Source organism: Dendrobates tinctorius, unplaced genomic scaffold (genome assembly GCF_039654945.1).
Source record: "Dendrobates tinctorius isolate UK_male_01 unplaced genomic scaffold, ASM3965494v1 ptg000022l, whole genome shotgun sequence".
Taxonomy (NCBI): Eukaryota; Metazoa; Chordata; class Amphibia; order Anura; family Dendrobatidae; genus Dendrobates; species Dendrobates tinctorius.
Window position 1 is genome coordinate 62,170,171 of NW_027361690.1, and position 13,255 is coordinate 62,183,425.

The 13,255-nt window shown below is 48.4% G+C and overlaps 1 protein-coding gene across 3 annotated transcripts in view; it reads right to left on the reverse strand.

Moving 5' to 3' along the window:
• AKAP13 (A-kinase anchoring protein 13) overlaps window positions 1-12,717 on the reverse strand; it is a 250,169-nt gene extending 237,452 nt beyond the window's left edge. For 2 of the 3 annotated variants that reach the window (XM_073568737.1, XM_073568735.1), the window contains exon 1: window positions 12,462-12,717. The gene's annotated coding sequence lies outside the window, so the exon portion shown is untranslated. The remainder of the gene's footprint in view (window positions 1-12,461) is intronic. The other variant, XM_073568736.1, reaches the window with a different exon arrangement.
• Window positions 12,718-13,255: the final 538 nt, after the last annotated feature.

Genomic DNA, 13,255 nt, shown 5'->3' on the forward strand with positions numbered 1-13,255 from the left:
CTACTGTCTCCTTCCCCACCATCCTGTAGCATGTAAGCCCGAAAGGGCAGGGTTCTCTCTACCCTCTGTATCAGTCTGTGATTGTTAGTTTGTTTACTGTAAGTGATATCTGTAATTTGTATGTAACCCCTTCTCATGTACAGCACCATGGAATCAATGGTGCTATATAAATAGATAATAATAATAATAATAATAATAATAATAATAATAATAAACATACAGACAGACATACAGACACAAAAATCTGTGTTAGGCCGGGGTCACACTTTACGAGAAACTTGCATGAGTCTCGCACCTAAATACCCGGCACTGCCGCCGGCACTCGGACAGGAGTGTGCAACTGCATTAAAATACATGCAGCTGCACGCTACTCCTGTCCGAGGTCCGGCGGCAGAGCCGATTATTGACATGCGTGACTTGGGCAAGTTTCTCGCATGTCTGACCACGGCCTAAAGGGCCAGTCAAACTAAGCGATATCGCTAGCAATATCGCTATAACGTCACTGGTTTTTGTGACGTTATAGCGATATTGCTAGCGATATCGCTATGTGTGATACTTACCTACGACCGCTCCCCCGCTGATTATCGCTGATCGCGCGAGAACGTCCTGGGCCGTTTCTCGTCGTCAGCTTCCTGTTGGGCTTCCTGCTGTGGAGACGAGCGACGCGTGGACGCGGGTGGGAGGACTTCAGGATCGCCTCGTCTGACAGGTAAGTAGCGACCCCCGACCGCTGCTATGTCGCTGGTGAGATCTGCCTGTGTGGCACCTCACTAGCGACCACTTAGCGATGCACCAGCGATCCTGACCGCGTCATATCGTTGGTCGTGATCACTGGTGCATCGCTAAGTGTGACAGTACCTTAAGACTATGTGCCCATGTATGCAGAAATTTCCTGAGAAAAACTGGACTCCTTCCCAGGAAATCCGCAATTTTTATTTGAGGTTTTTATGGCTTTTTTTGCAGATTTTTCACTTTTTTTCTGGAGCATCCTAATACAATGAAATCCGCAGATTTTCTGCAAAATTAATGAACATGCTGTGGTTTTTTTTTTTGCAGAAAAAAAAAAAAACACATCACGGGCACAAAACTTGCAAGTTTCATTCTAATAATAGGATGCATAATGTATGCGTTTAAGTGTTTTTGCAGGGGAAAAACACAAAAAATGGGAAAACATGAAAAATCCTGAACGTGTGAACACAGCCAAATATGTAATGTCCTTTCCTTTTTTTTAAAAAAAAAAAAAAAAAATTTTTAAAAAAAGGCGTGGGCTCCTGCCCCTCCCCCCCCCAAAAAAAATAAGAATGACTTGGGGTCTCCCTATAACTAATAGCCAGAAAGGCTACACAGACAGCTGCGGGCTGATATTCATAGCCTAGAAAGGGTCCATAGATATTGCCCCCCCACCCAGCTACAAACACCAGCTCTCAGCCGCCCTGGAAATGGTACATCTATAAGATGTGCCAATTCTGGCGCTTAGCCTCTCTCTTACCACTGCCGTGTAGCGGTGGCATATGGGGTAATGAGGGGTTAATGTCACCTTTGATTGTAAGGTATCATTAAGCCCTGTTAATAACGGAGAGGCGTCAATAAGACGCCTATTAATCCTATAGTATGAAAGGGTTAAAAAAAAGACAGCCAGAAAAAAGTATTTTAATGAAATAAAACACAACATAATTTTTCCTTTATCATTATACTCCTAATCCCCGAATCCCTCAGTCTCCTGGAAAAAAAAAAAAAAAACACAACAACACAAATACTCCCTGTCCGACGTAGTCCATTATATGAGTATCCCATGACGAGTTCAGCCCTGCTACATCTGAATACCTGACATTCAGACATAGCAGAGCTTGTAGGAGACCACCGGAGTTCTCTCCGGCGGTCACCTATACTGTAGTTCTAATGGTCAGCTGACCGAGAGAACTAACCTAGTGACCGGAGATAACCCCCAGTCATGTGCACGGCAGTTCTCGCGGTAAGCTAAGTTATCGCGAGAACTGCAGTGGACGCGGACTTCCAGCCGAAAGGGGGGGGGGCAGTTAAGAAACTATGTAAATTAGTAGGCAGGTGAAGTAAGCTGCGATTACGCAGTTACTACGCATGTGACTAATCATTAGATGTGGTTTTACCGCATCTAATGATTGTCTATGGGAAATTTGCGCTGCGGCGACAGAGCGTCGCACCATTGTAAACAGACATGCTGTGTTCTGGAAAGACGCTCCACATGTCTGTTTAGGCGGGTCTGCCGCTTGCGTCTTTTAATGCATAGTGGAGACGGGGTTTCATGAAATCTCCTCCACTATGCTTTAACATCTGGACGCTGCGTGCTTGACGCTGCGGCTGTATGCAGCGTCAAACACGCAGTGTTTGGCCGTGGAAACACACCCCAACTCTGCAGATTTTGTTACAGGTAGTAATTCTTTACCTGCCGTCTTCTGAAACAGCCCAGATCACATTAATATAAAAAAAAAAAAAAAATTCAGTTGCAGACATATTGAAACGCAACAAAAGCTGAAACATGGGGATTCACCTAAATGGTGTCCAGTAGGAAAATGGACAAATCAATGCAACATTAGAAGACATTTGCACCATTCTAGGCGCCAATAGGATTAATTTAGTGGCCAACAAGCAAATCACTAAGCATACTGGACACCTGCATGGCTCCCGGAATTATTCACACCATGCTCTTTGAAAAACATGATTCATGAAACCTAACAAAATTTGATAAATTAGAGACATGCTTTAATGTGTACGACATGACATGGTATCCAACGTTTTTCTCAAGTCTGCATTGTACAGCATTACACCACCACTACATCAAGTCCATAGGAGCACTTCTTTATATAATTAAAGAAAGGTTATAAGCACAGAATGACTGTACAAACCAAGCACTTGGTGCACCCTTGGTGTGGCCAAACATTTAATGACACCTTCCCACCTGCTTGTGTTCCCTTTATCTCCACCCCCCTGTTCCTTGATTGACAGCTTTGGCTTTACAGAGCCAGAGGGCTGAGATAGATGGAAACCAAGCAGGTGGGAAGGTGTCATTAAATGTTTGACGTTGCTGAGGGTCCACCATACTTGATTTGAATAGTCATTCTGTGCTGAGCGTCCCTATAAAAATGGCAGTAGCCCGGACATAACATGTCAGCGTCTATTGGGCATTTACAATATGTTCCCATTGTACTATTGGTACGTTCGTTCTCAGTCTCCTGTCATGTGCCAGCCATGCTTCCTTTACCAAGAAGTGAAGGCAGCTCAGCAGGGACACACCCGCGCTCCTTGCAAGGTGGCTTCTCCTAAACTTTAGTTCCCTTTGCGGTCCCAGGACGTCTTTTGTAAGTAAAATTAACCCGAAAGTTCAGTACAGAAAACAAACAAGGTCACGGTGAGACTGAGGAATGAGAGGACGTTTTCACACAAGTCATAGTAATTCATCCCCAGGAGCAGATCTACGCGGCCACGCCTAACATAGCCCACACACCTCATCCTACAGCTAACCACAAATTTGCTTAATTAGGTCCGAGACTCTCATGTAGGCGTCCACCAGCACCATCCCAGCTCTTCCGGATCGGCATTCGTGAAATGTGCCTTATATTGAAATAACGCCATTAATGGTCGCCAATGGTAGTGTGTGAGGATGTGACATGTATGGAAGATGATTCATCGACTCGTTATTTCAGATTGTTTAACAAGAAAAACACAATTTGGCAAGAGATTACAGCAGGCATGCGTGCTATTGCATTAAACAGGATTTTGGAAAATCCGTCTCACAATGGCTGTCAATGAGAAGAATAGTTTATCAAGCTTCCTACCACTGTAAAGGACCATTTACTTAAAAAAAAAAAAAAGAAGAGCTGAGATTTTTTCCAACTTCTATTTTCAGAAACATGACGAAGATGAGTAGATACGCTATGGCCACCAAACGTATGATATTCTGAAACACGTGGCTTGGCCTTGAAAAGGGCTAGCCACTGCTCTACCAATAAATTCTCCATCTCTAGGTTTCCCTCTTGTAGAATAGAAACCCCTATACTCCCCTCCGATGATGGTGCGGTTCCTGCGGTGTTGGCACTAGCTCTCCCAGGAATTGTGTGACATTGCCGAGTCCCTTAGATGTGGCTTCACTCTCCTCTCCTACGGATTAATCGCATATATCCAGACGTATGCGGCAGTGGCATTTCTCAATTCCGCCGGATGTGTGCGACACCGCTGGAACAGCTCCGAAGAGGAGTATAGGCGTTATTATTTTACAAGGAGAAAATATAGGGATTGAGAAGGGTTTGTCCGAGTAGTGGGCCAACCTCTTTCAGCCTCATGTACTGGTGCTTCTCACAAAATTAAAATATCAAAAAATTAATTTCAGTTCTTCAATACAAAAAGTGAAACTCATATGGCGTCAATACAGAGTGATCTCTCTCAAGTGTTTATTTCTGTTAATATTGAGGCATGCATGGTCGCCTGCGGATCACCCGCGGACACTGACATGCAGCACGTCTCTCCAGACCACGGCATGTCAATTTCATGTTGAGGCATGCATGGTCGCCTGCGGATCACTCACGGACACTGACATGCAGCACGTCTCTCCAGACCACGGCATGTCAAGTTCTCATGTTAATTTAATGTTGAGGCATGCATGGTCGCCTGCGGATCACCCGCGGACACTGACATGCAGCACGTCTCTCCAGACCACGGCATGTCAATTTCATGTTGAGGCATGCATGGTCGCCTGCGGATCACTCACGGACACTGACATGCAGCACGTCTCTCCAGACCACGGCATGTCAAGTTCTCATGTCAATTTAATGTTGAGGCATGCATGGTCGCCTGCGGATCACCAGCGGACACTGACATGCAGCACGTCTCTCCAGACCACGGCATGTAAATTTCATGTTGAGGCATGCATGGTCGCCTGCGGATCACCCGCGGACACTGACATGCAGCACGTCTCTCCAGACCACGGCATGTCAATTTCTCATGTCAATTTCATGTTGAGGCATGCATGGTCGCCTGCGGATCACCCGCGGACACTGACATGCAGCACGTCTCTCCAGACCACGGCATGTCAATTTCATGTTGAGGCATGCATGGTCGCCTGCGGATCACCCGCGGACACTGACATGCAGCACGTCTCTCCAGACCACGGCATGTCAATTTCTCATGTCAATTTCATGTTGAGGCATGCATGGTCGCCTGCGGATCACTCGCGGACACTGACATGCAGCAAGTCTCTCCAGACCACGGCATGTCAATTTCATGTTGAGGCATGCATGGTCGCCTGCGGATCACCCGCGGACACTGATATGCAGCACGTCTCTCCAGACCACGGCATGTCAATTTCTCTTGCAGAAACGATAGAAAGGTGTTAAATGCAGTAAATCTGCACGGTTCAGTGAACACAATAGAAGGCAGCGCTATGGACGCAGCAAACATGCGCAGCGGCCATAGCGCTGCTAGTTCCAGGGGCACCAGGCCTAACAGGTCTGTGAGAGCCAGAATTCTTGCTGGTTGGTAGGCGATCAAATACTTATTTCATGCAATAAAATGCAATTTAATTATTTAAAAAAAAAATCATACAATGTGATTTCCTAGTTTTCATTTTTAGATGTGCACCTCTGATACAAATTACAGACCCCTCCATTGTATTGAATGTGGGAAACTTGCAAAATCGGCAGTGTGTGCAACCCTTATTTCCCCCACTGCATATAAGAGGCTGCCGAGCTCGGACAGGAGAGCCGAAGCCGGTCCATACATGTATCACAGACACCTAAACGCGGCTGTAGTCTCTCTCAAAAGCTTTTTTGTTTCATTACTCAGTCCGTTTTTTTGTGGTGTGTAATATGGAGGCAATTTGAATCTATGGGGCTACTCAAATGGGCATTATAAAGAATGCTCATGTGCTATTTTTATCAATCTGTGTTTCTACAGGAAAATGCCCAGTAAAGAGTTGTTTAAAATGCACGTGTATGGTGTCATATGCCTTCCATATTGCATCTGTGAGGGGCTTGTCTAAAGCTGGTCCTATACATGAGATAGCTGTCGGCCACACACATGAACTATGGGCTGAGCACTTACTGTAGGTATTTTCAGTGAGACAGCCACGGAGAGCCATCTGTGGCAGTGGCATTTCTACCATGAAAACACAAGAGGCCTCCATACCCATCAGCTGTTTGGCCAATACCGCCAACTTTCATCCACCCTAGAAGACAGCTCATCAGTATCACAGACCAGTCCCATTGCATATAAATCAAGTATTCCCATAGGCCCCGTTCACCTTTCATAGTCCACAACAAGTGTTATTTTCGCCTCCTTGCTGGTAGACCATTATTGCTGCGGTTCTGTAGCATTTCTGCACCTATTGGGTTACTAGCGATTTTTTCATTGCATTTTCTAGTGCTTTTTTGTGCATTTTGTCTTTTTTTTTTTTTTTTGATAGGTCAGGTTTTAAATTAAGCTGCTTAGTTTTCTTCACTTTCTCGTATCCGCAGAAATAATGGACATACTGTGGATTTTACCGCTATGCGATTCTGCAGAGGGAAAATCCGCAACATGGGCACAGCAACTGCGGAATCCCATAGGATTGTATGAGAATGCTTTTTTTTAAGCATTTCCGCAGCGGCAAAAACACGGCGGAAACGCATAAAAAATGCAACATGGGCACACAGCCTAAAGTTGATTGTTCAGGTATTGAACAGGACTGAGACTCTGTTTGTTCCACATCGTCTGAGGAGAATGTGCAGCGCATTACAGAAAGCCCTGAGGGGGAGCTGGAGAAAACAACAGGTATGCTGACAGAAAACTGTCATGTCTATGTGAGGGGAGGCCAGGACTCCACAGCCCCGGAGTCCTCGGCCACGACTAAGATCCTGGCTGAACCTTACATATGCAGCATGAAAAAAAAAGAAAAAAAAAGAGAGAACTCAGTGGGCATGAGATTTCTATAATTCCCTTCCACTTCGCTGGAACTGTAGAGGCAATATCATTAACCCTGGAGAACTTAACCGATAGTCACTAATTATATATATATACACACACACACACTCAGCCACCATATAGAGGTGCTGTTGTCGGTGACCTCACCGACCTGGTTATTAGTGACATTGCAGAACAGTGTGACTATTATTGTACCGCTATTATCCCATTTAATACAAAGGATCAAACTCACATAATTCAAAAGGTGCATGGAGTCATTATGAAATTGTGGGTGTTACAAAGCCCAGCCTCTACAGGTTTAACTATTTCAGTGGCAGGGGGAAAGAACAAGGCGGAAAAGTTGAGAAACTGCCAAAAGTCAACAAGGCTGATCTTTAACAATCCAGCTTCACTTCAGAAACCCTGGGAAAGCTTAACCGGTGCAGAGTAGATTAATTATTCTCTACAGTTTAAAGGTCATTGGTTTCATGACCAATGCTAAGTGCATTCTGCCCAAGAGATCTAAAAACAGAGCCCCAAACAAAAAAGTGACTGATGTGACAATGACAACCAACTACTAAGCTGGATTAACTCTACATAGGAGACATGTGGGATATCAAGATATTAACAGTGATGATTGGTGTACAGACATGCTGCTTACATGAAAACGCGCCAAGTACCTATAAAATTAGATACTATAACGACATGTACTGTAATTTTCAAAAGATAGGTGATAACTGGTGGGTCGGTGGTGGTCCGACAGCTAAGACACCCAGAAATGCCTAGTGCGAGGCAGCACGTGAACCCACCACAACCCCATTATGAGGTCTGGCCTCAAATAGCAATAACTATGTTGGGTATAAACCCTTTAAGGTTTATAGGACCATGTTACGGCCACATGTTCTTCTCCATAAATATGCGGCATATAAGACAATATTAGCTAAGGTGACTTCAGTCAATCTGCCAAGAATCATAACACAGGTGGAAAAATATAGCTGCAATATGTTGACACGTCTCTAATGGGTCCAATTTATCAGTCTGTGTCGGAAATCTGGAATAAAACACTCTGAAATGGTGCAAAATGATTTGCGTAACGTAGTGAAAAATGCTAAGAGTTTTGAAGGTTTTTTTAAAGTTCCGCCAACTTTTTATAGAGCGGGAACAGCTTAGCGCAGAGGTGGTGTGGCCGGTTGTATAAGACAACTTCATCATAACGCAAGCCAAAAAATTGGCATTAATATTTCTTATGCGTGAAGACAGCAGCTGAAAGATGTGCCAAATGAGATGAACACTTCTTAACGAACCTGGCACATTACCTTACATAGATGAACGGGCCCCATAGTACTTGGTTCCACTACTTCTCCATGCACTTACCGTACCTCATGATATCAAGACAACAGGGAAGAATACTCTGGGGGGCTGAGATCAAGGCAATCAGGTTTTTGTGAAAATAATATGAGAAGGGGTTCAGGCTGAATGTCACTTTTGTAACCGTCAGAAAATGGGAATGTGACTTTCATCGCAAGCTGTGGGCAACTCATTCATGAAATTGGTACATTATGGAGAAGTGGTGGTGAACTAGACCAAGAACAATCTATGCCAAGTTACAACATGCACCATCTTGGGGAAAATCCACATACTGCTGGACTACGTGGCGGTACTAGTAAACGTGCCTTCTACTAGTGCCCAAACCTGGCATACAGAAGCCTACAAATGTGGAATTGTCGGCCCCCAGTAGAGACAGAAACAATGGACGGTTACTTCAATGACAACACAGAAAACTAGAGCATGAAAAGCAAGAAGCACATCCTGCGCAGTGACAGCTCCCTCCTCCAACAACGGTAACCGCAAACTCTAGCTCGAGTCCAAGCCTTTTGAGTGGATTTTCTAGATCTTATAACTGTGAAAAGATGCCCCAATTAACGGGTCACATTCAGCGACATGACGATACGATATCTCAAAGATCTTTAAAGGAACTGACCTGAGGACTAATGGGTGAGAATCTACCGCACAGTAATAAAAGTGGCTACAGATCCCATGGAGCCATGTTTTAGCCAACACTTACATGTACATTTTTTTTTTTTCTTACTTTTTCATGGCTCGTTTAGGGAGCATAAAATTGGAAACAAAATGTTGAGGTACAGGACATTCATTTCCATATGTTTCCCGTTTACCACAAATTCATCAGTTTGCATCATTTCAGCTAGCTTTCTTCAAGACAAAAAAGAGCTTTTTTCCCCATTCAATATAATTTATTTTTTATATTAAGGTTAACTTATAACGGATTATATACATAGATGGTCATCCATATAGCGAAGATTCATTGGTAATAACTGCACATGCTCAGAACATTGGATGGATAGAAGAAAAAAATGAATGAAAAAAAAACTTACACTTTAAACTGACGAGTAAAAAAAATGTAAACTTTGGTTTCTATTTGCATCCATTTTTTTAATGGATATGTTACAAGGAGACATACAAGCAAAGCGGTCCATAACGCCAGCACAACTCGACAACGGCTTTACAACCAGCTTTTCCAGAATCCTGAAGGCAAATCTGTCAACGTGTTCAGCAATGTCAAAGTTGGGAACCAGACATTCAAGATCCCAGGATAGTGGGCGACAACACCATCGTTACGCCAATACCGGATGGCACCCAGCTTTCCTTATGAAAATAAACCGCACGGCCCAAGAGATTGGATCTGGGTTCAATATACAGTACTTTGAACAGGTAAAATGACCATATCAAGATGGGAAAGTAACCTTCCTCCTCAGTAAACTGACCGCTCAGTCTGCCAACTCCATGTCTGCCATGCACATTAGTCAGAGCCAGTGTGATCCCAGTGACAGCTGTGACTGAGAACAATATGAGGCTGAATGCTATTTCCTCTCATTTTACAGCCCAGACCGGGCAGATAAACACATGACCAGGGCTCTGTGGTTTGTGGGCCGAGTTGGTACTGTGCCAGGCATCCTGCTTGTGCAGAATTTCTCCGGTCATACTCAGGGTTCAAGAATGACTACTATTTGGAGTGTGAGGCTGAACAATGTACGACGACTATGTAGGAACATCCAGTAATAAAGGATCCACAGATCACAGAACGAGCACAAAGGGAAAACTGAACATTTCTGGAGTTTTCTGCTATTTGATAACTTGTAGTATTAGTATTATTAGTGCAGACTGTGTATGAAGCTGCAGGCAAAAGGGATCACAAGAGTGACACGGGGGGATATAACGAGGGAATGGAGGAGTGGTACGGAGGGATCTCCGGAGCGACACCGAGGGCCGTGACGAGGTACCGCCGTAGCGACACCGATGACCGTGACGAGGTACCGCCGGAGCGACACCGAGGATCGTGACGAGGGATCGCCCGAGTCACACAGAGGACCGTGAAGAGGGATCTCTGGAGCGACACCGAGGACCGTGACGAGGGATCGCCGGATGTGACACCGAGGACCGTGATGAGGGATCGCCGGAGCGACACCGAGGACCGTGACGAGGGATCGCCGGATGTGACACCGAGGACCAAAATGATGACGAGGGATTGCTGGATATGACACCGAGGACCGTGACGAGGTACCGCCGGAGCGACACCAAGGACCGTGACGAGGGACCGCCGGATGTGACACCGGGGACCGTGACGAGGGATCGCCGGATGTGACACCGGGGACCGTGACGAGGGATCGCCGGAGCGACACCGAGGACCGTGAAGAGGGATCGCCGGAGCGACACCGAGGACCGTGACGAGGGATCGCCGGATGTGACACCGAGGACCAAAATGATGACGAGGGATCGCTGGATATGACACCGAGGACCGTGATGAGGTACCGCCGGAGCGACACCGAGGACCGTGACGAGGGATCGCCGGATGTGACACCGAGGACCGTGACGAGGGATCGCCGGAGCGACACCGAGGACCGTGACGAGGGATCGCCGGATGTGACACCGAGGACCAAAATGATGACGAGGGATTGCTGGATATGACACCGAGGACCGTGACGAGGTACCGCCGGAGCGACACCGAGGACCGTGACGAGGGATCGCCGGATGTGACACCGAGGACCGTGACGAGGTACCGCCGGAGTGACACCGAGGACCGTGACGAGGTATCGCCGGAGCGACACCGAGGACCGTGACGAGGGATCGCCGGATGTGACACCGTGGACCAAAACGATGACGAGGGATCGCCGGATGTGACACCGGGGACCGTGACGAGGGATCGCCGAAGCTACACCGAGGACCGTGACGAGGGATCGCCGGATGTGACACCGTGGACCAAAACGATGACGAGGAATCGCCGGATGTGACACCGGGGTCCGTGACGAGGGATCGCCGGAGCGACACCGAGGACCGTGACGAGGGATCGCCGGAGCGACACCGAGGACCGTGACGAGGGATCGCCGGATGTGACACCGGGGACCAAAATGATGACGAGGGATTGCCGGATATGACACCGGGGACCAAAATGATGACGAGGGATCGCCGGATATGACACCGGGGACCATGATGAGGGATCGCCGGAGCGACACCGAGGACCGTGACGAGGGATCGCCGGATGTGACACCGTGGACCAAAACGATGACGAGGGATCGCCGGATGTGACACCGGGGACCGTGACGAGGGATCGCCGGAGCGACACCGAGGACCGTGACGAGGGATCGCCGGAGCGACACCGAGGACCGTGACGAGGGATCGCCGGAGCGACACCGAGGACCGTGACGAGGGATCGCCGGATGTGACACCGGGGACCAAAATGATGACGAGGGATTGCCGGATATGACACCGGGGACCAAAATGATGACGAGGGATCGCCGGATATGACACCAGGGACCGTGACGAGGGATCGCCGGAGCGACACCGAGGACCGTGACGAGGGATCGCCGGATGTGACACCGTGGACCAAAACGATGACGAGGGATCGCCGGATGTGACACCGGGGACCGTGACGAGGGATCGCCGGAGCGACACCGAGGACCGTGACGAGGGATCGCCGGAGCGACACCGAGGACCGTGACGAGGGATCGCCGGAGCGACACCGAGGACCGTGACGAGGGATCGCCGGAGCGACACCGAGGACCGTGACGAGGGATCGCCGGATGTGACACCGGGGACCAAAATGATGACGAGGGATTGCCGGATATGACACCGGGGACCAAAATGATGACGAGGGATCGCCGGATATGACACCGGGGACCATGATGAGGGATCGCCGGAGCGACACCGAGGACCGTGACGAGGTACCGCCGGAGCGACACCGAGGACCGTGACGAGGTACCGCCGGAGCGACACCGAGGACCGTGACGAGGGATCGCCGGAGCGACGCCGATTGTAACAATCACAAGCAATCACAGAGGCATAGACTGTGGAATTGCCATCCATGCAATTCTCGTAAAAAAGTTTCCAATAAAGTTGGTCCATGTCTGCCTGGCACGGGGGTGGCAGCCTGCACAGCAGCTGGCATTATTACTGGCCCCCGGTATAGGGTGACGAGCTGACCGCCTCCACCATGAGCGGCAGACCCTACAGCCCACCATCCCCCACCGCCCGCTTACCTCCTGCTTATCCAGCAACAAGTGTGACCAGTGAGCCTGGCATTCCCGGGAGAGCTCCTCACAGCTCACGGCGGCACATGGTGCACAGTCCCCGCTCGCTGGCGGCCGGTGGGAGCTCCGGTATCCGCGGAGAGGCAGCACACAATGGACACTGCACCACTTGCTCACTGTATCACTTTCCGCTCCCACCGCTGTCCCGGACAGCACAGCGCCCCCACTGCGCATGTGCGGCTACTACAAGCCTCCCTGACCCGGCCGTTCTCCGCGCGGTGATTGGCCGCCGGCCCTGTCACTCATGTTGGCAGCAGATTCACTTCTCAGGAAGTTTTGGCAGAGTGGGTGATTTCTGTCGGTTTAATTAAAAAGTTGTGTCTAGCGGTAAGAGAACACGAGTGAGAGCGAGCGGGGAGGAGCCGGCCTGAGGGAGTGATGCCCGGTGCAGCATCACTGGCTGCGGTACTGATGCTCGGGCAGGGAGCTGGGCCTGGGGGAGAATGCCGGCTGCTGTGGTCGGTCAGGCGCTCACACGGGGTCCGCGCCACCATAATAACCTGAAGAATCATTTATTGAGGGTGAAATGTGAATATTATGGAAGACAAGAAACCACAAACTGGTTAGGAAACTCACCTTTCTCCATGCGTTTGCAGAGTCTGTGGGGACAAATTCTGGACCTGGAGGAGAGCGCCGGCTCACAGTCTCGGTCCAGGGTCATCCCAAAGATGTTTGTTGGGGTCTGTGCGACCGGTCACGTTCTTCCACACCAATCACACCAAGCATGCCTTTATGGACCTTAC